The sequence below is a fragment of the Vigna umbellata genome, chromosome 4 (assembly GCF_029865625.1).
Source record: "Vigna umbellata cultivar VRB3 chromosome 4, Vumbellata_1.0, whole genome shotgun sequence".
Taxonomy (NCBI): Eukaryota; Viridiplantae; Streptophyta; class Magnoliopsida; order Fabales; family Fabaceae; genus Vigna; species Vigna umbellata.
The window spans coordinates 38,868,514-38,892,004 of record NC_142168.1 but is presented as its reverse complement, the minus strand read 5'-3'; the positions used below and the strand labels follow the sequence as shown (position 1 = coordinate 38,892,004).

The window sequence follows — 23,491 nt, the reverse complement described above, 5'->3', positions numbered from 1 at the left end:
GTTTTAACAAAACTACAAACGAATTTAAATATTTAAAAATCACCATCACAATAAAAAAGGCATTGTAGTCACAAACGAATTTAAATATATCAAAATCACGATCACAAATCAAAATATAAAACCTGCAACGTTTCTAGCTTATATATTTTTAATCAGCAAATACTAGTGAATAAATATATAAATAATAAGTACTGTGTATAGTAAAATTAGTAGAAATTTTATGTGAAAATTTTTGACAAAAAAAGTTGACGACCATTTCTTACAAATTATTATATCTCAGAAAAATTTAAAAGAATCAACAGCAAATATGTGTTTCATATATAGTAGAGTTTGAGAGATTCTCCTATTCGAAAATGTTATCTGAAAATTTTAGATCAATTATATTTTAAAACTAACAAAAAATATTATATTAAACTTGATAAATTATTTATTTTTATCATTAAATATTAATTGTTAGTTAATATTTTCTTGTTAAATTATTATATATATATATATATATATATATATATATATATATATATTAATTAGGTCTTCAAAGGAATATCAACCCCAGGTTGTATTCTTTTATCAAAATAACCAATAAAATGTTACTTTACAGCTATTTTCTTTTCCTTTGGTTTGGGTCTCAAGATTTGGAATATTGATAAATAATACTTATATCATAATAAAATGTTTTAGGTATATCTAATACTATCACATCATTTATAAGGCTCCTCACATCATTCAAGAATCAAAATAATGGTTTAAATACTTTTTTTTTTTTTTACTTTTCAAGTCTTTTAAAAATAAAAGGTTTAATATCCTTCTTTGTCCTTATTTTCGCTCTAGTGTGTCAAGTTGGTCTAATCTTTTAAAAAAGTGTCAATTTCGTCCATACTTGATAAAATTTGTCTCAATCAAGTCCATTCCGTGAAATATGTGGAAACGGCGTTAGTTTTTCTTTCTCTTTCTTTTATTCCTCAGCTCTTGTCAGCTTTTTATCAGTGGTATGGTTTACTTCTTGACGCATAAATCATTTTGTGAAGTAATTATATACACTTTTGTTATATCAGAATTTTATCAATTTAATATTAGAGACTTGTTATGTTTTCTTTTTAAAAGTTGAAACTTAAAAAAAAACACACATAATTAATATATATATATATATATATATATATATATATATATATTTATTATGTGAATAAATTTTTATTCTAAAGATTGATGAGTTGAAAATATATTTTATATTACTTTCATAAATTGTAAAAATATAATAATTTATAATTTATAATTTAATTTATAAACAAACATAATATTTTATAATAATTTGAAAATAAAAAATATATTTAACTCATAAAACATTAATTAAGAAAATGAGTTTTATAAGACTATTTTACTGTAATAAAAGTGATACAAAATTTAAAAGTTGTAAAACGTTGAATTATAAGAATAAAAAACAATTCCTTCCTAACAAGAGTATCTTTTTCAACAACAAAATAAAATATTAATTAGAAAAATAATAGTCTAATAAAACTCCTACATTACATAAAAAAAGTAATAAAAAAATATATTAAAATTGACGTGGCACAATAAAATCCACTAAAAATACATTAAAGCTTATTAATGAGAATTTTACTATTTCAATATCACTTTTAAGATTATTGGTTAGCAACTTTTACTCTAATATAAGGATTCTTACAAGGCTCATACACAATCCATTCCTTTAATTTGGATTAATGACAAAACTTATGTTTTCAAGATAGAGCTTTTTTTATTGAGTAAATATTACTGTTATATTAGGTGTATATCTATATTATTTAGTCATTATTATAAAATTAAATATGTTTTTTTTATTAAATTATTTTTAAGAATGCGTTTCATCCTTAAAATAAATTTATCATTTTTTTACTTTAGGCCTTTTTTGGTTCCTCGAAAGGGAAAAAATGTTCAATTGCGTCTTACGTTTTTAAAAAGGGTTCCAACTTTTGAAAAAACGGTTCAATTTAATCCTTTTTGGTCACGGCATTAATTTTTTAACAGTGCAGTTGATAGCGTGGACAAAACATAATTACGTGTCTAGTTTATGTCATTACGTGACAGTGACGTGTAAAATTTAAATTTAAAAAAAATATTTTGACAAAGGATAGGGCTGCTTGCTTGCGTTGAAGATGGGCCCAAACCCCTCTTAGGGTTTCCTCCGTGAGAATGAGCAAGAGAAGGGAGGCCTTTAGGAGGTGGCAAGGTGACCAGTCGCGAGCTAAGGTGTTGGCCGTTTGGCCTCCCGAGAAGAACGAGAAGCAGGCTGGAGACACCATGTCTCCGGCGACGACCACGATGATGAACGACATCGACGACGGAAGCTCCGAATGGCCGGAGGCAAGCGACGACGAGACCCGAAGCCTGGTGTTGGCTGCTTACGCAAGGAGATGGTGAAACTGTGATGACGCAAGGGTTTGGGGTCGTGGCCACACGAGTTACAACAGTGTGTTGGCGACGGTAAGCTTGGTGGTGAGCGACAGCGGTGGGAGCTTCACGGTTGCGGTGGAGACAGGATGGGGGTTGGGATGGCTAGTTTAGAGTTTGTAGACTAAGTGAAAATTGGAAGATTGGAGATGTATTCTTGGGTTGAATGTACTGAATTTGAGATTGAAGATCACGAGTTGGTATCTTGATGTTGGGTATCTATTAGTATTGAAAGAGATTAAGAATGAACTTGATGCATTATGTAGGATGAGTAGGATAAAGCGTGAAGTTGAATCTAAATGGATATGATGAAAGTCATCCCTCGCGACCTCATCGCGAATAACAAAGTCATCTCTCTCGCAAAAAATCACCCAAGTAAGATTCAGTCTTCCATCAACATCTCTATGTTTTACCCTTTCTGATCTTTTTAAATTTTGTTTTCTCTCTCCAATAAATTTTTTTGTGTTTTGCTTTTTCTTTTTTGTCTAGAAGAAGAACCCGTCAACTGCATAGACTCGCAGTGATATTTCGCTAACAAACACACTGCATGTTCCTTACTCCCGGCTTCCCAGCAATTCCATCCAAACAATGATGATAAAGTCTTCGCCCTTTCACTCACTTCTATTCTCACCCTGCCATGGCTATCACCACCTCCTTAAAACTCTTTTTCCTCCTACTACACTTCTCCACACGCCTCCAAGCCTACACCTCAGAGGAAGTATTTACCATCAATTGCGGCACAACCGGAAAGTCCTCTGATGGTCAAAGAACGTGGACCGGTGACGAAGACACAAAGTACTTAACTTTCCAAGACACCACCGTTTCAGACAAGGCGATAACACAGTCTCCTTCAGCCAATCAAGTCCCCTTCTCCACTGCACGCTTGTCCCGTTCCCAATTCAATTACTCCTTCCCTGTCTCCCCAGGCTCCAAATTCCTTCGCCTCTTCTTCTATCCTGCTGACTACTCCTTCTTTCCCCGCACTCAAGCATCTTTCCACGTTCAATCCAATCAATTCACTCTCCTCAACGCTTTCAACGCCTCTCTTAACACCGACGCTCAAGCCACCGACACTGTTTTCAGAGAATACGTCGTCAACGTCAACGACGGTGAGAGGCTTATCCTCACCTTCACTCCCTCGCACCCAAACTCCTACGCTTTCATCAATGGAATCGAGGTGCTTTCCATGCCAACCGATTTATATTACACACCAGAAAATGACACAGGCTTCACGAACATCGGGATTAGCACCCTGTACAGTGTTGGAACCAGCTTTGCTCTTCAGACTGAGTATAGAATCAAAGCCGGAGGACAAGAAATCTTGCCATATAACGACAGCGGTTTGTTCAGGGATTGGGCTGCCGAAGAACGTTACTTTATCAAATACAATCCAGAGAATGATGATCTACTAGCTGACATGGATGGGAAAATGAACATAACCGTGAATCCCGATTACGTGGCACCAAAGGAACTTTTCAGAACAGCGCGTAGCATGGGCAGATACGCCACTCTGAACAGAATGAGCAACCTCACTTGGGAGTTCCCCGTTGATTGTGGCTTCACTTACGTTCTCAGACTCCACTTCTGCGAGCTTGATCCCTATATTAATGACATCGGTGACAGGCAGTTCTATATTTACATAGCGAGCCAGTTGGCTGAAGTACGTGCAGATGTAATGAAATGGAGTCAGAAACAAAAAGGTCTAGTTGTGCATAAAAATTATGCCGTTTTTATTCCCCAGAATGGTTCTCAGAAAAAGTTTAATCTCTCTCTTCAAATGCAGCCTGACGGAAGCAACGTGGATTCTAAATACGCAAACGCCTTACTTAACGGTCTCGAGATCTTCAAAATCAGCAACTCAAACAACCTAGCTGGTCCAAACCCAGATCCGGTTCAGACTCCACAGAACAACATTCCAGGCCAAAACGGAAAGACCATAGCAGGGGTGCTGTCTGGCGTCGTTTTGATCTTGATAATCGTTTTCCTTGTAGTGTTTTTACGATACAAGAGAAACACTTATACTAAGAGCAGGGATTGCGAATCCAAGTCAACGACCATCTTCCTGCCGACAGATCTCTGCCGCCGCTTCTCCTTCGCCGAGATGAGAGCGGCCACCCAAAACTTCGACGAAGTCTTGATCGTCGGCACCGGGGGATTCGGCCAAGTGTACAAGGGCTATATCGACGAGGGCTCCGTTCCCGTAGCCATCAAGCGCCTTAAACCGGATTCGCAGCAAGGGGCTCGCGAGTTTCTGAACGAAATTAAGATGCTCTCACAACTTCGCCACCTCAATGTCGTGTCCCTCATCGGCTACTGCAACGATAATAAGGAAATGATCTTGGTCTACGATTTCATAACACGTGGCAACCTCCGTGACCATCTATACAACACGGATAACCCAGCTATATCGTGGAAGCAGCGGTTGCAGATCTGCATCGGCGCGGCGCGTGGACTTCATTATCTTCACACAGGCGCGAAGCACACGATCATTCACCGGGACGTGAAAAGCACGAACATCCTGTTGGACGATAAGTGGGTGACCAAGGTTTCGGACTTTGGACTTTCCAGGCTTGGATCCATTGGAACTTCGAAGGCTCACGTCAGCACCGACGTAAGGGGAAGCTTCGGATATTTGGATCCTGAGTATTATAAACGCTATCGTTTGACGGAGAAGTCTGACGTGTACTCTTTCGGAGTTGTGCTTTTTGAGATACTGTGTGGTCGTCCCCCTTTGATTCACAGTGCGGAGAAGCAACAGGTGTCGCTCTCTAATTGGGTGAGACATTGTTACGAAAGTGGAATGATAGCAGAGATTGTTGAGCCGAGGTTGAAGAAGGAGATTGCAGCAGAGTGCTTGAAGAAGTTTTGTGAGATTGGGATGAGTTGTTTGGTGGAAGATGGGTCGCTGAGGCCCTCCATGGAGGATGTGGCTGGGATGTTGGAGTTTACTCTGCAGCTACAAGAAAGTGCAGAGCAACGTGAAGACGTGGCTAATGTTGTTATTGTTAACTGAGAAGTAGTGTGAAGGGGTCAAGTTTTTTTTTTCCTTTCTAAAATATCAGAAAACAAAGAATAAAAGCTGTCATCGGAAACAATTCTATGGAAATGGCTGGAAAGGGATTAATATAGTTTCTTTACATTTCTGTAAAAAAGAATTAAAATAAAAAATTAATTATATTTTTAAAGGCTTAACTCTTATAATTCTGTACAAATTTAAAACCTTTTAAATTTGAGATGTTCAAAGTTTAGATTTAGTCCTTTTAAAAAAGAAAACGATCTTACACTAAAGATTATTATTATTTTTGTTAGCTTTTGGTTTTCCTAATTTTAAAACCTTACACTTTTTAAATGATATTGATGAAGTTTCGCCAAGGTAAAAAAGAAAATGGTTAAGAAATAAGAACCAATAGTTAATTCAAGGTATTCTCATTATGTATTTTAATTAGTTAAATATATATTAAAATCTTAAGGAATAATAAAATCTATTAAATCAGGTAGACATCATACTCACATGTTATTTAATGATCTTTCTATTTCTTTTTTATTAGGAATTAGACTTCGTATCTATCTTATTTTATCTTATTTATGCATCATGTTGCTGCTATAACAAGTTTTAAGATTTAATAGAAACATAATTTATTACACAACTAGTTAATTTATCCATTTCAAAAGTAAATTCAATTTATTCTTTTTATAAAGAATATTTTAAAAAAGACATAGTAAATCAGTGCAAATATAAATTTTGTAAAATACACATTGTGGACAAAGATGATACAAAAATTCTAAAATTTGAGTTCTACGTATTCCAATAGTTTATGTAGACATGTCGAAACAGTCCATTTCATAAGATCTAGTTTAATGAGGTAGAAAAACTTTAAAAGTCAAAAAAACCTTTTTCATTAAAAAATTTATAGGATTAAATATTTCCAAAACTCTATAGATTAAAGTCAGGTCATGAACCTTTTTTTAAGATGAGAAAAATTGGACATGGTTTCAAAAAATTACAATTAGCATGTTATCAAAACATTCTAAAAATTTTCAGAAACAATCAATTGTATACAGATTTCAATTAAAGTTAGTTTAGATATAAGATTGTACTGATCAATTAGTTCGGATTGAAAAGTTAAGTTAAGTTGACCCGAATCGAAAGGTCAAGTTAAATTGATTTCAACCAAAAGTTGAGTCAAGTCGATTGGATTGAACGTTGAGTCAAGTTAGCTCAAATTAAATGTCGGGTTGAGTTGCTTTGAGTTAAACCGGTCCAAAATGAAAGTAAAGTTAAGTCGGTTTAGGCCAAAGATTGAGTCAAGTTTCTTTTAATTAAAGGTCAACTTGAGTCAACTTCGATTGAATATCATGTTGAGTTAGTCTTGACTGAATGTTAGTTAATTCAGCTCAAAGGTCAGGTCAAACCGACTACAACCAAAAGTTGTGCTGTGTGAATAAGACCTAAGTCAATTTAGATCTAAGTCGAGTTGAGTGACCCAGTACATTTTTTATAAACTTAATAATAAGATATATTAGATCCGTCTCATTATATTTAAATTAATTTAAATTGGTTTTAAAAAATTAAATTTAATTGATCTAGTGATTATAGATATGAATTATAAATTCAATCAATTTTATTAGATTAAATTTGGATCTAGAAATCCAATGTATGTTCACCCTTAAGAATAATAAATCAAAAATTAAAGAATTAAGTGGGAGAAAGAAAGAATAGCACTGTAATAATAGAAAAAAATAAAAGAACGCAATTTCTTATTTGTTTTATCTCCAACTTCCTACAAGAACATTTATTAAAATTCACCGAGAGATTTCTTTCCGCAAGCAAATCCAGATATGGAAAATAAAAAAGTGAAAAACCTGCAACGTTTCTAGCTTATTTTTAATCTTCAAATACTAGTGAATAAAATATATAAATAATAAGTACGTAATATAGTAAAATTATAGTAGAGATTTTGTGTGAAAATTTTTGACAAAAATGTTGAGTACCAGTTCTTACAAATTATTATTCACAGAAGAATTTACAAGAATGAACAGGAAATACGTGTTTCTATATTAGTGTTTGAGAGATTCTGCTATTCAAAAAAGTAATTTTAAATTTTTTACTATATTATTTCTTAATAAAAATAACAAATATATTGTATATTTTAATATTATAGTGATAAATTAAGATTCTCTTATTCAATTATTATAATCTATATTATGTCTTTAGGGTTAAATCAACACCTACTAGGTTGTTTATATTTTTCAAATGGACAATTTGAAATCTAAATTTTAATTTTAAATAACATCTCGTTGTGGTAATTATATAAGATTTAATAAGCATCAACGAACTTGTCATTTTTTTTTTGTCCAAAAACCAATCAAATGTTTCATGCGCAAAGGGAAGTGTTCCTTAATTAAAATTACAGTGAAATTGTTTCGGAGAGGAGTTTATTTGTATCTTGTGTCTACATCTGTTATGAACACATTCCATCAATTATTTCTCTTGCAAGTAATGTAGATTAAAGTAAGGGATCGGTGTTGGATTCTTTGGTAAACTATTGAAATACATTTTTTTCAATAACATAAGTTTTTTATTTAAATATATATATAAATGAAATATTATGATTAGCAAACCAAAAACAATTTAATTTCACTAAAATATTAGTATAATAAATTCAAAAAAACTACACACAATATGATTCGTTAAATGAACACAGATAAGAGAAAGAAAGAAATAAAGAAAGGAAAATTTTATTTTCTAGCTTGAGCAGAAATTATCTCTTTTGAGTGAAAATATAGAAGATTCAACGAGCAAGGTCTAAATCTATTTTCTATTTTTACTTAAGCGAAAGTCTTTCTTCAACAAAAATATTATAAAAACAACCTCATGCAATAGAATTTATATTTGATGTTTTTATCCAAAACTAATTTATAAATACAACTCTTAAACACATTCAAAATTATCACTACAAAATTTGAAATTTTCTCAAACCATCCTTCACTTATTTCAATTCAATTTAAATAATAAATTATAGGAAACTATTCATACTCATCAAAATTATACTCAAGTGAATTTAATAAACCATATATTATAACATGCATATAATCCAATCATAAATCAACTTCTTATTCGAGAATCTTCAATTTAAAAGATTCTAAAACAATAATTTATTAATAAATCTCTTGTCATCTAGCTTCAAACATTCAAATAGTTTCCAAATAAAACACATTACCTTTATAAAACTCGAGATAGTATTTTAGTATGCAATGTTTCTCCTTCCTCTTTACCTCTCTCGTTAAACACCACCATTGAAGACCATTGATGTCATCGGCACAACCTTCCTCCTTCTCCTTCTTCCCTGCACGCAACTACCCCACATTCTCGGGTAGGTTATGAGTACTTATTATCTAAAAACAGTTTCTTTAATTTGTATTATATCAATATTTAAATATAATTTAAATGAATATAAAAATTAAATTTGACTAAACAAAAGAAAAATATAGAAAAAAGAATAAATGTTTAGTATACAAAAAAGCACCTGACTTAAAAGAAAATAAGAACACTAAAACCGGTTGAAGGAAACGACAATTATTTAGTCACACTAATTAAAATTCAGTGGAAGATAATATTTAGGTAGAAGAAAGAGGCATGTGGGAAGTATACGTATCCCAAATTTGAATTAGAATGTTTTTAATTTACCAACTTACAATTTATGTCATTCATATTATCGGTATTCAAAATTTTAATTTTATAAGGGTGGTAAAATTTATCTTTTCTTTACATTCTTTCGACAAATCATTTTCATAATAAAGTATAATAAAAATAAATATAGATAGAATTATATAATAAAATAATAATTTTAGGAACTTGTAATTTGAATGGAGGAGAAAAGTTAGGTTTTTATCTTTGTTTTTTCTTTTTGATTTTTCGCTTTTGGTCTGGAAAAAGAAACCGTCAACTGCATAAGCAGGCAGTGATATATCGCTAACAAACACACTGCTTGTTCCGGTCTCCCGGGCTTCCGTGCAATACCAACCTCACAGTGTTGATAAGTCATCGCCTCTTCAGTCACTTCTATTCTCCCCCTCTCACCACAAACCATGGCTATCTTAACACTCTTCTTTTTTCTTCTACCCTTCTCCACACACCTCCAAGCCTACATCCCAGAGGAAGTTTTCACCATCAATTGCGGCACCACCGGGAACTCCTCCGACGGTCAAAGAACGTGGACCGGCGACGCAGACACAAAGTACTTATCTTCCCAAGATATCACCGTTTCAGACAAGGCCCCAACACAGTCTCCTTCCGCCAATCAAGTCCCCTTCTCCACTGCACGCTTGTCAAGTTCCCAATTCAATTACTCCTTCCCTGTCTCCCCAGGCACCAAATTCATTCGCCTCTTCTTCTACCCTGCTGACTACCCTTCCTTTCCCCGCACCCACGCATCCTTCTCCGTTCTATCCAACCAATTTACTCTCCTCAACGATTTCAACGCCTCTCTTAACGCCGACGCTCAAGCCATGGACACTATCTTCAAGGAATACGTGGTCAACGTCAACGAAGGTGAGAGGCTTATCCTCACCTTCACTCCCTCGAATCCAAACTCCTACGTTTTCATCAATGGCATCGAGGTACTTTCCATGCCAACCGATTTATATTACACACCAGAAAATGAGACAGGCTTGACGTTCGTCGAAAGTAGCACGCTGTACAGCATTGGAACCAGCTTTGCGCTTCAGACTGAGTATAGAATCAAATCTGGATGGCAAGTAGAAATCCCACCACAAAAAGACACTGGTTTGTTCAGGAATTGGGTTAACGAAAAACCTTATTTTATTGAACAAAATTCACACTTGAATGATGTATCAACTGACTACAGTAATATGACGATAACCGTGAATCCTTATTACGTGGCACCAAAGGAACTGTTCAGAACAGCGCGTAGCATGGGCACAAACGCCACTTTTAACAGGATGAGAAACCTCACTTGGGAGTTCCCCGTTGATTGTGGCTTCACTTACGTTCTCAGACTCCACTTCTGCGAGCTTGATCCCTATATTAATGACATCGGTGACAGGCGATTCTTCATTTACATAGCGAGCCAGTTGGCTGAACCAGGTGCAGATGTAATGAAATGGACTCAGAAACAAAAAGGTCTAGCTGTGCATAAAAATTATGCCGTTTTGATTCCCAATATTGGTACTCAAAAGAAGTTTAATCTCTCCCTTCAAATGCATCCTTCCGAACACTCGAGATACAGCGACGCCTTTCTGAACGGTGTTGAGATTTTCAAAGTCAGCCAGGCCGGGTCAAACAGTCTCGCGGGACCCAACCCAGACCCGTCTCAAACTCCAGACATCAGCATTCATGGCCAAAACGGAAAGATCCGCAGGGGTAGTGGAACGGATATAATTGAAGTCGACGTGGGGCTGGTATCCGGCGTTGTTCTGATTTCTCTTGCCGTTTTCCTTGTCGCATTTTTACTATACAAGAGAACACCTTATACTAAGAGCAAGGATTACGAATGCAAGTCAACGACCACGCGGAATTCCTCCCTCCCGACAGATCTCTGCCGCCGCTTCTCTCTCGACGAGATGAGAGCGGCCACCCAAAACTTCGACAAAGTCTTCATCATCGGCACCGGAGGATTCGGCCAGGTGTACAAGGGCTATATAGACGAGGGCTCCGTTCCCGTCGCCATCAAGCGCCTTAAACGGGATTCGCAGCAGGGGCCTCGCGAGTTCTCGAACGAAATCAACATGCTCTCGCAACTACGCCACCTCAATGTCGTGTCCCTCATCGGCTACTGCAACGATAATAAGGAAATGATCTTGGTTTACGATTTCATGACACGTGGCAACCTCCGCGACCATCTGTACAACACGGACAATCCCCCTATCTCGTGGAAGCAGCGGTTGCATATCTGTATCGGCGCGGCGCATGGACTGAACTATCTCCACACAGGAGCGAAGCACACGATCATCCACCGGGACGTGAAAACGACGAACATCCTATTGGATGATAAGTGGGTGGCAAAGGTTTCGGACTTCGGACTTTCAAGGCTGGGGCCTATTGGAACTTCGAAAACCCACGTCAGCACCGATGTGAAGGGTAGCTTCGGATATTTGGATCCTGAGTATTATAAACGATACCGTTTAACGGAAAAGTCCGACGTGTATTCTTTCGGGGTTGTGCTTTTTGAGATACTGTGTGGTCGTCCGCCTTTGATTCACAGTGCGGAGAGGCAACAGGTGTCGCTTTCTAATTGGGTGAGACATTGTTACGAAAGTGGAACCATAGCAGAGATTGTTGAGCCGACGTTGAAGAAGGAGATTGCAGCAGAGTGCTTAAAGAAGTTTTGTGAGATTGGGGTGAGTTGTTTGTTGGAAGATGGGTCGCTGAGGCCGTCCATGGAGCATGTGGCGGCGATGCTAGAGTTTACTCTGGAGCTACAAGAAAGTGCGGAGCAGCGCCAAAATGTTAATGTTGCTATTCCTAACTGAGTACTTTGAAGAGTGCCAAGTTATTTTTCATTTCTTAAAATATCACAAAAGAAAAGAAAAGAAAAACTGTCGCAATTTATAAAAATTAAAAGAATAATTATATTTTTAAGAGTTAACTTTTATAATTTTCTTAAAATTAGACAAATAATTATGTATAAATTTAAATTTATTCCTACTAAGATAAGAAGAAATAGTCAAATTGTTCTTAGTGGGATCTAAACGTATATTAAAAAATATTGTTACTTAATGGATTTTTTTTTTATTTATTTACGGAGGCTTTTACCCTCTTCCATAAATCAATTTGGGAGAGATTTTTAAATTTATACAGTTAAAGTCTCACAATCATACTGTGTTTTATACAGTTAAATTTATAATTATCCATCTATATATAATTTGTTAATTTAATGGAATCTGTTTTTTATAATAAAAAATAAAAAATTATAAAATACAAAATATAATCAAAATTAATTTTATTAATATTTTAAGATAAAATATATTTATTGATAATTATAATGTAAATTATAAAAAGAATACTATGTTTAAGACAATTCAACTACACTCAACAAAAGCATAAGTTCAGAAAAAATCTTCAAAGTTCAGAAATTGTCATATGCAACAACATATTATGTGGCCTCTTTCTGTCTTGAAGAGGAAATAATGGCAACTGGAATCATTTCCCGACTGATTTTGCTTTAACTAATTGGCAACTTCCTCCAAAGTGATTTTCTGCCTTCATTCATTCTCCTAACAGTTTCAAATAACACCAATATTGCACTTATTAAACGTCTACACCAATGGTGTTCGAGCTGAAATCCTCTCACCCGAAGTACATTTCGAGGATATGAAGGCCAACGTCATCTCCACCGGCAATTACTACGTTGTTAATCCCAAAAGTGTCGGCACCGTTCCTGATGATCACAAGATCTCTGTTAGGGTTATGCGATTCGATCCTTTATAATCGTACTTATTCAGTTTTAATTCGTGAATTTTAATTTTAATCTTGAAGAAATTGTTTGAATTTTGTTTTTAAAATGATATGAAACTTGTTTGCGTTATTGTGTCGATTCATCACCATGACATTTACTATAATCTGTTTCATTACCTCAACAATTACTATAATTTGTCCATTTTTTAGAAATTAAAAATATATTTAAATATCTTGTTCAATATATACCCTGAAAGTCTTCCTTTTTCCCTATCTATAGTACCAAATTTTTAAATGATATTTTTTTAAAATGTTACTTTAGATTCATAAAAGAAATTATTAATTACTTTAACAATTATTTTTTTCCTTTCAAGGGTTATTTTTTTTCACATCGATATCGTTTATTTTTAAAATTTTATGTTTTCAACGTTTAAATTTTTTATTTCTCGTTGTTATTTTTTATTGTTAATTGATGAGGTTGACTTTTAAATCTATTTTGTAATTATTTTTTTAAAATAACAAAAATATATTTTTTATTATTTATAGGTTAGTGAATCAACCTATTTAATCTTCAATCTATGGAGAGTTGAGGAGTTGTAAAATTTTTGGCTTACTATAAATTGAATAGAATTGGATTCCCTTTTAACTTAATTTTTGATGAGTCAACTTGTGTGAACCAGGTAGGCTCATTTTGACACCCTAGTAGCACATTGATGCAATGGAACTTTGACAACGCTTTCATTGATGACAAAAGATTTGGACACGTGTAGAAGGCCTACATCGACGACGGGTAAGTCCCGTCGATATTAAGCACCTTAGACAGGGTTCGCAACAAGGGGCTAGCGAGTTCATTAATGAGATCTATATGCTCTCGCAGCTCCGACACCGCCATCTCGTCTCATTCATCAAATAATGTTGTGACAATAACGAGACGATCCTCGTTTAAGTGCATGGCGTTAAGGTGTTCTTGATGGTGTACACAACCAGCAAACACGATCCAGTGAAAATCAAAACAGAAACAACAAGCAAAATTTAGTAACAACACAGGGAATCATGTTTCAAACTCGGACAAAAATTGAAAATTAAATGGCTATTGTTATGTATGGAAAGGAAGCATGGTTTAGACATTTTAAAATGAACAAAAGGAAATTATTAAGGCATATAATTGGTGCAACATAAATGAAAACAAAAGTGCACCAAACAGACGAGTAATTGACGCTGAAAACATAAAAGAAAAACAAGACAGCAGAAAAAAAAAATTCTACCTAGCATGCATTCCTACAATGATCAAACCTAAGACTCTAAATACCACATTGTATAAAATAACTTGCCTAGATAGAAAGGAAACTAAGAACATAACAAACAAGAACAAAAATGGAATTAAGAAAATGAAAGAGAGAAAAGGAAAGGAAACTTAGGAGATTCAAGTCAGAACACTTGGAAGAATCCAAGATAAGTGCAAAAAGGATCGCCACTTGTTCTTTACTAGATAAGATCCAAAATTTAGACTAAGATGGATTCTATTTCAAAGAAGAAATGTAATTTAATGTAAATCATGTTATTTTCATTCAATGAAAGGTGCATCTTATAAAGGAAGTCATAGGATGCTTATATAGGTTTATGAGAAGAAGAAGGTTAAACAAATGACCGTTATCATTTATCTTTACTACACTAGTGTAACCTAAAAATTAAAATTTAAAGTTATAAAAGAGATAACTTGCATTACAAACAATTAGGTGAAGACTAATTTTTTTTTCCTTTTAAATTCAAATTATGTGAAATCTTATATTGCTGGCACTTTAAAAGAAAAAATGACATCTTAAAAAAAATAAAACAACAAAGAAGAAATAATCTATACAACTAAACTAAAGCCAAAATACACGTCATGAAATCTATTATATTGTTTTATTTTTTTCATATTTTTTTCACATGACTCATGTAAGATCACATCAATAAATTTATATTTAATAAATATGACTTGCCAGGAAACATATAAGTTAACACCAAGTATAGTATTTGTTTGACTTGTATGATGTTAAATTAATTTTTTTGTCCGCGAGTGCCCATTCAAATGACTTTTATGTCTCGTAGAAGAATATAATTTCATATGCATATATGCATAGACTATATAATAAACAATAAAACATATAATTTAATTATCACGTTATTTATGATCTGTTTCGGTAGATTTTTTTGAGACGAGACACTAACCTTTCTGATACTTGAATCACGTGCTTCACCTGTTCCTTCCGCTTAGATCGTTCGGTTTTCATAGTTTGACCATTCGGTCACGTCAGCCTTGGCCGATCGGTTGCCTTCGTGCTCCAGGGGAGGTACCTACAAAAGATAATCTGACGCTCAAGTTAGACGTGTGATTTGAAGAGCCTCAACTCTTGGTTGAATATTTAGTGAAGAGTTATCACTCTTGAATTATTGGGTGTTATGAAGGGTGAGTTTAACGTAAGTGGAACGTACCTGGCTTTCGGCCCTGGTTTTGTATTTATAATTTACCTCATGGATCCTGAGCTGATACAAGCCCAATATAAACAGAATAGGTTTAAACCCTCAGATGGTCCTCGTATTTATATGAAATCTCAAATGAAGTTTAGCTGAGTTGTATTTTATATTTTGATGGCGTGACATTGTTTATTAAAATTGAAGGACTGATGTGTTTTAAAATTGTTCACATCACATCACACCTCAAATCAACTTCTTCTTCTGTCTCGTCACTTTCTCTCTCTTCCATCTCTTCCAACGCTCAAAAGCTGCAATCTTTCTTTGTTTTTTCCTCTTCTACTTCATCTTCCAACTTTTCCGATCCTTCTCCATTTTCTATCATTTTTCATTATCATCTCCTTCTCTGCATTAAAAGTATCTCTCCATTGCTCTATCCTTTATTCTTCTCTACTTTAACTACTTTGGACTTTGACTCATCAATAAATGGAATTTTAGAATTACAAAAATATCTAATTATGTGTTTAATTAATTTAATTGTAAAGCAGCTGATGCGTGGTGCTTCTACTGACATTAGTTGGGTCAGGATGCAAAATTCATTGATTGAAGACTTTGAAAGGGTTCCACCTGTATGAATGAGGCATCCATTAAAAACAAAAATAAATAAAATAATTGACTTTATTTCTCTGCTTTTCCTTTCGAAAGCAAAGTTTAACATGGCAGCCGATGCATCATGCATCCATGACATCAGATGCATACTGGCCTTTTCTGTTCAAAGATTATTAAATAAGAGGAGATGAATATTTAACGGTTATGCACACCTTCTTCCCATCCAAAAAACACTTTTTCATAAAAGGAAAAAACTGACTAAAATACGATAAAGCTAAGCAATGAAGAACAGGAAAAATACTGCAGAAGCCAGAAGTAGCGTATGTTTAGTGCGTAATTGATATTGGTCAAGAAGAATAAAGCCTGCTTACCATACATGTGTTTCGGATTCTGTGAAACGCGATAATTGGTCAGGAAAGATAAATGATGATTCAGATGAAAACTAGTGATATGAAGAAAAAAAACAATGAAAAATAAGTTAATTTAATTTATTGAAAGATAATAATGAATTTGAATAAAAAACAAAGAAGTTGGAAGATGAAGTAGAAGAGGAAAAAACAAAGAAAAATCGCACCTTTTGAGCGTTGGAAGAGATAGGATAGAGAGAAAGTGGTGAGACAGAAGAAGAAGAAGAAGAAGTTGATTTGAGGTGTGATGTGAACAATTTTAAAACACATCAGTCATTCAATTTTAATAACAATGTCACGCCATCAAAATATAAAATACAGCTCAGCTAAACTTAACGCCGTCTGAAAGCACTTAATGGTTAGGATAAAATTGGCTCACTTTTACAAAAATATGACCCAATTGAGACCGAAAAAAAACAATGACCCATTTGAGATTCCCATATAAATACGAGGATCATCCGAGGGTTTAAACCAACAAAATAAGATATAAACAGATTTCCTGAAAATCCGGTTGGTTGTTTATAACTTGCTTATCAATATCTTTAATTAGATATTCTTTGATTATTTTATCATCTGCTGGACTATTGGCCAAACAATAGCTTAAGCGCTGGCCCAATTACGGCTCAATCTTTGACCTGAGTGGATGGACCGAACGGTGTTGAATGTTAACCGTTCGGTCTCCACTGGGTACGATACATTATGCCCCCCAAGTCCGAGTTAAGTGTTCGGCTTTAGCCGTGGTTAACTATAGGACTTATGAGTTTGAGGGAGGCTGTTTTTCCTATAGTGAGGAGCTTGCTTTCCATGTAAACATGAACCGAAAGGGATTTACCTCTCGGCCTTCAACATGAACCGAGAGGGATTTACATCTCGGTCTTTTACTTCGAATTGTTGACGAGAGGGATTTACCTCTCGGCCGAGAGGGATTTACCTCTCGGTCTTTGACTTCGACCTAGTAATTCTTCCTAGGGAACGAGCTTTATCGTTCGGCTTTGAGAGGGCTTTACCTCCCTGCTTTGACTTTGACCTAGGAGTTCTTCCTAGGGACGGACTTTATCGTTCAGCTTTGAAGGACTTTACCTCCCTACTTTGACTTTGACCTAGGAGTTCTTCCTAAGGACGGGCTTTACCGTTCGGCTTTGAGATGACTTTACCTCCCTACTTTGACTTTGACCTAGGAGTTCTTCCTAGGGAACGGGCTTTTCCGTTCGGCTTTGAGAGGGTTTTACCTCCCTGCTTTGACTTTGACTTAGGAGTTCTTCCTAGGGAACGGGCTTTACCGTTCAGCTTTGAGAGGACTTTACCTCCATGCTTTGACTTTGACCTAGGAGTTCTTTCAAGGGAACGAGCTTTACCGTTCGACTTTTTAGTGTAGGAGTTTGTTTTGGAACTTCTTAGAGGACGAGAGTGTCAGTCCTTAGGGACGTGCAACACCGCTTGGTTTTTCAGCGTAGGAGTTCATTTTGGAACTTCCTAGAGGACGAGAATGTGAGTGCTTGGGGACGTGCAACACCGCTCAGTTTTTCAGTGTAGGAGTTCGTTTTGGAATTTCGTAGAGGAGGAGAGTGTTAGTCCCTGAGGACGTGCAACACCGCTCGATTTTTCAGCGTAGGAGTTCGTTTTGGAACTTCCTAAAGGATGATTGTTTGTATGGTCCTAACACCTGCACTGTGAAGCAGGACGATTGAAAAGCAATGAGGCCGAAGGGTCGAGCTATTGCATGGTTAAACACTTAGATGCCAAATTTGGATAAGTGGTGAGTGCATTAATAAATCTTGAACAATATTATAATATTGAATTAAGATATTTAAATTAAATCATATAATAAAATGAATTTATCGAATAAATTATCTGTAAAGCCGTAGAAGCTTGTTGACGTTGATGTTGAGGCTGCGTCCTTGTCTGGTTCCTTGCAGTTTCAGTAGGATGCCCCCTGGCCCCACGGTGGGCGCCAAAATGTTTCGGTAGATTTTTTGTGGGACCGAGCCACTAACCTTTCTAACACTTGAATCACGTGCTCCACCTGCTCCTTCCGCTTAGACCGTTCAGTTTTCACAGTTTGACCGTTCGGTCACATCAGTCTTGGCCGATCGGTTGCCTTTGTGCTCCAGGAGGGAAGGTACCTGCAAAAGATACTCTGACGCTCAAGGTAGACGTGTGATTTGAAGAGCATCGGCTCTTGGTTGAATATTTAGTGAAGAGTTATCACTCTTGAATGTTTGGGTGTTATGAAGGGTGAGTTTAACGTAAGTGGAATGTACCTGGCTTTCGACCCCGGCTTTGTTTTTATAATTTACCTCATGGATCCTGAGCTGATACAAGCCCAATAAAATATAAACAGAATAAGATATAAACAGATTACCTGAAAATCCGGTTGGTTGTTTATAACCTGCTTATCAATATCTTTAATTAAATATTCTTTGATTATTTTATCATCTGTTGGAATATTGGCCTAACAATAGCTTAAGCACTGGCCCAATTACAGCCCAATCTTTGATTTGAGTGGATGGACCGAACGGTGCTGAATGTTAACCGTTCGGTCTCCAGTGGGTACGATACATGATCTAATACTTTTGTTATGGAATGTACATTAATATCATATCTTTTATTTTAAAATTATTCAACATTAAAAAATATTTTTATTTAAAATAATATATAAATTGAGATAAACAATGTAAAAATCACTAGTGCAGAATTAACGTTTGACATCACCCGTTAGACGTCGGATCACTCTGTATCCAACGTAAATTATTGGCTGGTGGCATTTTCGTAAATAACTGGCCATACAAACGTCCGTTGGGAGGGGGGCACCGACGTCTATAATATTATAGACGTCGGTGCCCCTCCTAACGGACGTTTGGATGATTGACAGGTAGGTGAAATGTCATTTCTTTTCGCCATATAGACGTTTATTGGTAGGGGCACCGACGTCTATAATATTATAGACGTCGGTGCCCCTACCAACGGACGTCTGGATGATTGACAGGTAGGTGAAAAAGTCATTTCTTTTCGCCATATAGACTTTTGATCCCGCCTCCCTGATGTCTATATTCAATTATAGACGTCTGATCCCTACCATGAATATTAATTTTTCAATCGAATGGACGTAACATTAGTGAGGTCCCCGACGTAAATTCGAGCGTAGACGGCGGTCTCTTGGGGAACTGACGTTTGGATCGCTATTAAATAAGCCATTGCGAACCAGCAGTTATACGCGAAGTTCATTGTCTTCCTTCCTTCGCTCATTGCATTTCCAGGTGCGTTTTTGATCTATTTTTAACCGTTTAAACTCACTTTACTCCGATTAAAGTAATATTTGATGTATTATCTTTCGTTTGAACTAATTAAAATGAGTTTTCGTTGTGTTTTGGTGTAGTTATTCCGTGTCTTTTGGGTAGCATAGTGCACCTTCCCTTTGCTAGCTTCCTCATAAGAAAAGCTTATGTTTTTTGAATCTCTTATGGCATTTCAACCTAAGGCTGAACCTGGGTCCTTGCCTAGTTTTCATGTCACCGTATTTTTTTTCTTGGCGGTTGGAATGAATATAGGCAACGATCTAGGCTCGGTTTTGGGTTGAAATGTCATAAGAGGTCCAAAAACCACAATTTTTTCTTACGAAGAAGCTAGTAAAGGGCGGAAGTCTATTATGCTACCCAAAAACACGAGCAAAACTGCATTAAAACACAACGATATCTCAGTAGACGTCAGTTATGACCGACATCTATAGTGCCATTAGACGTCGGTGAGTTTCATGTCGGACGTTTTTATAGTGCTTTAGATGTCGGTTAGTGTCGCGTCGGTTAGTGTCGTGTCTGACGTCTTTACAACATCATTAGATGTCAGTTATGGTTATAACAAACGTTTATAAAGACGTCGGATGTTTCACATAGCAACGTCCCATTAACGTCACCCACAAAGGCGTCGGTTAGAGATATGACATTAAAAATCCAAAATAACATACGTCTAAAGCCTTTTCTGCACTAGTGAATATTAACTTTTTATTAAATATTAAAAAATGTAAAAGAAAAATTGAAAAATATCTTATTATAGTTTTTCTTTTATTACAACATGTGGTCGGTAGCAGTGGAGTAGTCATCTTTCACTTTGAACTTTCTTTCAGGCGGGCATCGAAGCAAGTGCAAGTTATAAAGGATGATAATATGTCTTAGTTCTGTCATTCTCACGGCAAACCATGAGGTCCAACGCAGTCATCTTCTTCCTTCTCCACCTCTTCTCACACCTCCAAGCGTACACCCTAGTGGACAATTTCACCATCAGTTGCGGTTCCTCCGGAACATCCTACGACGGCCAAAGGACATGGACCGGGGACATAGGTTCACCGCTCTTAACAAACGAATACGACACCGTTTCAGCCAAAGCCACAACGCAATCTCCTTCGATCAACCAAGTTCCCTATGCCACAGCTCGCCTTTCTCATTCCGAATTCAGTTACTCCTTCTATTTCTCAACCGGAGGTCCAAAATTTCTTCGCCTCTTCTTCTTTCCAGCTTCTTACCCTTCATATTCACGCACCCAGGCATTCTTCTCTGTTCACTCCAATCAATTCATTCTCCTCCAAGATTTCAACGCCTCTCTCAACGCCGACGCTCAAGCCATCGACACTATCTTCAGAGAATACGTGGTCAACGTCCAAGACGATGAGAGTCTTTTCCTCACCTTCACACCCACTCATCCAAACTCCTACGCTTTCATCAATGGAATCGAGGTGCTTTCCATGCCAACCTATTTATATTACACGCCACTAGATGATATGGGATTCACGCTGGTGGGACATGATAGGCAATTCAGCGTCCGAAGTAGCACTGCCATGGAAACAGTGTATCGTATTAAAACCGGGGGCCAGGAAATCTCTCCAAAAAACGACACCGGTTTGTTCAGGAATTGGGCTGACGAGAAAAGTTATTTTATCAAACACAGTCCAAGGAATGATGATCTACCAGCTGACATGGATGGGAAAATGAATATAACCGTGAATCCCGATTACTTGGCACCAAAGGAACTGTTCAGAACAGCGCGTAGCATGGGCACAAACGCCACTCTGAACAGAATGAGCAACCTCACTTGGGAGTTCCCCGTTGATTATGGCTTCACTTACGTTCTCAGGCTCCACTTTTGCGAGCTTGATCCCAATATTAATAACATCGGTGACAGGCGATTCTCCATTTACATAGGGAGTCAGTTGGCTGATTCGCGTGCAGATGTAATGGTTTGGAGTCAGAAACAAAAAGGTCTAGCTGTGCAGAAAAACTATGCCTTTTTGATTCCCGAGAATAGTGTTCAGAAAAAGTATAATCTCTCGCTTCAAATGCACCCTTACGGAAGCAGTGTGTATTCGAGATACTCAGATGCCTTCCTGAACGGTCTAGAGATTTTCAAAATCAGCGACACTAGGTCTAACAACCTCGCCGGACCTAACCCGGAGCCGATTGAGACATCACATCAAAAGGAAAATAGAAGAAGCAGAAGCAAAAACCTGATAATTGGTAACACGGTGAAGGTAGTTTCCGGTGTCGTTTTCATCTTGCTTGTCCTTTTCTTTATCCGGTTGTTGACAACTTCCAAGTGGAGTGCACCGTTGTTCTTAACGACCAAGTCAACCAAGCGACACAATTTTTCTCTGCCTTCTGGTCAATGCCGCCGATTTTCTCTAGTCGAGATCAAAGCCGCCACCAAAAACTTCAATAACGTCCTTATCGTCGGCGACGGAGGATTTGGACACGTATATAAGGGCTACATCGACGACGGCTCAGTGCCCGTCGCTATCAAGCGCCTTAGACAGGGTTCCCAGCAGGGGGCTAGCGAGTTCGTTAACGAGATCCAGATGCTCTCGCAACTCCGCCACCGCCATCTCCTCTCACTCATCGGTTACTGCTGCGATAACAATGAGATGATCCTCGTTTACGAGTTCATGAGACGTGGAAACCTCCGTGAACATCTCTACGGCACCGATAACCCCCCTCTCTCGTGGAAGCAGCGGTTGAAGATTTGCGTTGGCGCTGCGCGCGGACTACGCTATCTTCACACTGGCGCGAACCACATGATCATCCACCGTGACGTGAAAACGACGAACATCTTGTTGGATGAGAAATGGGTGGCGAAGGTTTCGGATTTCGGGCTGTCCAAAATTGGGCCGAATGAGATGTCGAAGTCCCATGTGAGCACCGTCGTAAAAGGCAGCTTTGGGTATTTGGATCCGGAATATTACATTCGACGGCGGCTGACGGAGAAATCTGACGTGTATTCTTTTGGGGTGGTGTTGTTTGAGGTACTCTGTGCCCGTTCTCCTCTGATTCATACTGAAGAAATCGAACAGGTGTCACTAGCCAATTGGGCCAGATATTGTTGCCAAAATGGGACAGTGACGGAGATTGTGGACCCCATATTGAAAGGGAAGATCGCTCCCGATTGTTTGGCCAAGTTTTGTGAGATTGGGGTGAGTTGTTTATCACAAGAGGGGATGCAGAGGCCTTCCATGAACGATGTCGTTTTGATGTTAGAGTCTGCACTGAAACTGCAAGAGAGTGCCGACCAAGGCGCAACACAGGAAGCCATTGACCATGTGCTTGATCTTGGAGAGCACCACAATAGTTGCAAGGATAATGATAAGTTGATGTTGGATCTTTTTTCTGAGATTGTCGACCTAGAGCCACGTTGAAGTTACCAGTAAAACATGAAAAGGTTTGCTTAAACAGTTACATTTGAAGACCTAATATTATCTGGATACTCCAAATTTATGTATTCAGTTTCGTGGTTGTAGTGTTAAAGTAGTGTTATCTCTCTATATCAATCAGGCTTCTTCTATTTCCTGCTAATGTAAGAAGACACGTTTACTGGTAAATTTCCTATTATACACCAAAATACTTGAAACGGTATTTTTTCTTTTATCAAAGTCTATTTATACACTAATATTTAATATAATATATATAATATGTTATAACTCGAAGTTATATTGTGTTATATAAATAAAAAATTATACATTTTTAATGAAATAACATATTTGTTCATTTTTTTAATATTCTTTTTTATTATTATTATTATTTTTTTTTATTGATTTTCCTTTTTGATTTAGAAGTGTATTTATCTACTTATGTATTCTAATTGTTACTAATAATGTAATTGTTACGAATAATGAGACTCAATC

At 36.5% G+C, this 23,491-nt stretch overlaps 3 pseudogenes; all 3 read left to right on the top strand.

The window, feature by feature from the left end:
- The first annotated feature begins 2,017 nt into the window (after positions 1-2,017).
- On the top strand, positions 2,018-5,634 carry LOC148200135 (receptor-like protein kinase FERONIA pseudogene; annotated as a pseudogene).
- Positions 5,635-9,332: 3,698 nt separating this feature from the next.
- Positions 9,333-12,050, top strand: LOC124828885 (receptor-like protein kinase FERONIA pseudogene; annotated as a pseudogene).
- An 8,258-nt stretch (positions 12,051-20,308) lies between these two features.
- On the top strand, positions 20,309-23,239 carry LOC124828882 (receptor-like protein kinase FERONIA pseudogene; annotated as a pseudogene).
- Positions 23,240-23,491: the final 252 nt, after the last annotated feature.